Here is a 3,606-nt window from a genome sequence, read left to right on the forward strand (position 1 = left end):
TGGTCGCTGTCACCCAGCTTCCCATCGATCACTAGGTCGCCGACTAGGTCATCCCCAGTAGCCAGTACCAGGTCGAGCAGCGCTTTGCCTCTCGTTGGCCCATAGACTTCTTGAGTCAGGTAGAGGTCATCCACGCACGAGAGGAAGCTCTGCGACCGCTCAGTTTTTGCTGAGCGATCCTCCCATGAGATGTCTGGGTAATTTGATTCCCCAAATGGGGAATCAAAACCCCATTTTAATTCCATGATTAAAATGAAACACCACTAATTTTATATATGTGTGTATTTATATTATATATAAATATAAATAAATGGTGTTTCACTTTAATTGCAGAAAAATGAATTAGCGTATCTCCAAGAGATGTCGGCTAATAAAAATATACAATAAGATCCTGTATCAAGTGCATAGCCCTGAATAAGGAGCTGAAATTGGGCTGGGATTCTGGGTCCAAATCCTTCATTTTTAGCAGCCAGTACCCATGTTGGGTAACTCTTCAGCCTAATTCATCACTGACCACCTTCAAGAGTGTCAAAATGAGCTTTGATATATAATGGTGTTTGATTTTAATCATGGAAAAATGTGGATTGGGGGTTACTTTTTTTTTTTTAAACGAAAACTTGGGGAGTTTTTTTAAAACAAAGAAAACCAGGATCCCTGCTGATGAAGGGTGTGTGCGCCCAAAAGCTTGCAAGTAAATAAAATAAACTGTTTGCAAATATCTAATTGGTCTAATAATAAAAGAGATCTCTTCTACTGGGGATGGAAACCAGATGCTTTGCCTCCAGGACCCTGTGAGTGCAGATGCATCCTGCAGAGATACAGATTTTAGTCGTATCCTGCGCGCAGGTGACTGAACAAGGAGCAACGGTCTCATGTTGCAGCAAGGGAAAGTTTAGGTTGGAAATTAGGAAGAACTCTTACCAGGTAGGTTGAAAAGCACTGAAATGATGTGGTTGTGGAATCTCCATGCTTGGAGGTTTTTAAGACCCAGGTAGACAAAGCTTTGGCTTGGGTGATCTAGTTGGGGACAGTCCTGCTTTTTAGCAGGGGGATGGACTAGATGCCCTCCAGAGGTCCCTTCCAGCTCTCATTTTCTAGCACTCTACAGTCCCTTCCTTACCTCCCCCAGGATGCAGCACAGCTTGTGTCACAACATGAGACAACACAGTTCTCTTTCTCCCTGTTCTCAGCTGTGTTCACCTCGGTTGCAAATTTCCTGGCTCTGGCCAAACACGTGCTCAGCCTTGTGCATTCGTGCAGGCATAGGTCCTCATTATACTTCTGCATTTTTAGCATTTTTTGTGGAGAAGTTGGGAATTTAACTCAATGGTGGCAGGGGGAGAGGGGTCCACATGCAAAAACTTAAGAAAGGCCCCCGTTACATGTTACATATATTATGCAATTGACTGGTGAATCAATACTGTACATTTAGTCTAGCCACAGGTGCAAAGTAATACACCCACTGTAAAAAGGACTGCTCAGCTCTAAAAAAGAACCAACCAGCTACAAAGCATTTGAAAACATGTAAGAGCTCTATAGCTGGTTTCTATCCAGCTTTTATCTGAATATGTTGCAGGGCAATAATGGTTTGTAAGATAGGCAGCAAGGATTGCAAACTGGATCTGGCATGGCCCAGTCTCAGAGAGAGCCCTTTCCATTGGTATGACTACACTAGTGGTCAAATGCAGTTGGAAAAGTTTGCATTCAAAGGAAAGCTGGATAGTAACCAGCTAGAGAGTTGTTACATATTTTCAAGCGCTAACTTGATAGCTGGTTATCTCTTTATAGCTGGACAGTCCTTTTTATCGTGTAATAATTACTTTGTGCCTGTGTCTGGTCTAAATGTATTATGTAATTCACCAGTTAATTACATAATATATATGATGTGTAGCAGGGGCTTAAGAATGATGTAGCTGTGATGGTCCAGAAAGGATGCAAGGCAAGGATTTCCTGGGGTGATCTCTTTTATTGAACCAATGGTGCGTTAGAAAGGACTTTCAATAGGAGAAGGAAATACCCTCTTATCTCATCTCCAGGCTGCTTTTAAGTCTCTTAGAAGTGATGAGGATGAGTCAAGATATGACCCTGGATATATGTGAAAACAGAACATGGGCAGATCTAGGATTTTGAAAAGCAGGGTGCAGGTAGTGCAGTGTTTCATCCCATATAACACAATCCATATTTTTTCTTTGGGTAAAAAGAAAGTAGAAGCTGGCCCCTAGGGCTATGTAATTCTGTTGAAGATGCAATAACAGACAGAACTTCATTGTAATGGGTTAAAGACAGTCTCCAGGGCTGTGAAATAGGAGCCATATTACCAGGAGTAGCAAACAGAGAGCAGAATGCCAGAAGAAAAGCTGGCTTGATTAGTGGATTAAAAAAGGAAAGAGGGTCCTTAGCATCTGTGAGAAGGAATCAGATTTTAAGGGCCATGATGTCAACTGACACTTTCTCTGCTGACTAGAAATGCTGCTGCCACTGTCAGGCTTGAAGGTTTGGGTGGAGCAGGAATCAAAGCGGGGCGTGACTGCAGCCCTGCACCACCACTGGGTTTGCATCTGAAGTGGAAGTTGTCTACTTGTGTTCTCCTTTTCCATTCCCTCAGGTGAAGGCCTGGAAAGCCCCCCCTTTTACTCCTGATCCCTCCTCCTTTTGCATGGCTCCCCCCTGGCAGCCTCAATGGGGGACCCAGCTAAGGGAACCCAATGCTGCTCTGCCCAGGCCAACCTGGGCCCAGCTGACAGGCAGGGGGAGCACAGCTCAGCTGGGAGCAGTCCATGCATACTCTGTCCGGCAGGCAAGTAGACCATCAAGTGGGCGCTTCTAGTGAGCAGTTGCTTGAGACCGGCTTTCATGGTGTGAAAAGCCAAAACACCATCAGTCGTCCAGAAAACAGTGGCCGCTGTGTGCCTTCAGGCCTTGCTCCAAACAAGGCCTGCTCACATGCAAGGCACAGTGTTGTCAACTCTCATGATTTTGGGTGTTGCTCTTAAAGTCTACTCTCTGGGCATGTGAAAAAATGTAGCTCTTTCTTTATATATAGATCTATATCTAAATATAGATATATAAATATATTTAGATATAGATATATATAAAAGAGTTACGTTTTTCACATTCCCGAAACACAGCCTTTACGAACAACGCCAAAAATCATGAGAGCTGGCAACGCTGCCAGGTCTGGGGCCCCAGTGCAGGGTTGTGAAGGGGCAACAACATGAACATTGCATGCGTCCCAAGGTTGGGGGGACACGGTGGCCACAGCGGGGTGCAGAGGTGAGCAGGGAGTTTCTTCAGGCGGCTGCAGCGGTGTCGGTGGCGGGGGGGCAGGGCAGTAGTGTCAGCGGGCAAGGGGGGAAGCAGTGACTGCCCACAGCTGATCTTGGGGGGTGCATGTACACCCGCGTGCACCCTCTTCGGATCACCAATGGGCAAGACACAGGTCTGTCTCAGCCAGGCAGGCGGCAAACACTCTGCCCCAGGCTGCCAGCCCAGCCCCGCTGCTGCCCGCAAAACAAAGGCACCCACGTTTCTTCGGACACCTTTTATTACATCGACTCGGATAGTTGGAAAAATGAGAGAGTGGTAAAAATGCAACCAGTCTCCTGC

General features: G+C 45.8%; 1 protein-coding gene across 1 annotated transcript in view; it reads right to left on the reverse strand.

The window, feature by feature from the left end:
• Positions 1–3,606, reverse strand: part of SYAP1 (synapse associated protein 1) — a 42,588-nt gene that overhangs the window by 38,319 nt on the left and 663 nt on the right. The gene's annotated exons all lie outside the window — the stretch shown is intronic.

This window comes from Alligator sinensis, unplaced genomic scaffold (genome assembly GCF_000455745.1).
Source record: "Alligator sinensis unplaced genomic scaffold, ASM45574v1 scaffold583_1, whole genome shotgun sequence".
In the NCBI taxonomy this organism is placed as follows: domain Eukaryota; kingdom Metazoa; phylum Chordata; order Crocodylia; family Alligatoridae; genus Alligator; species Alligator sinensis.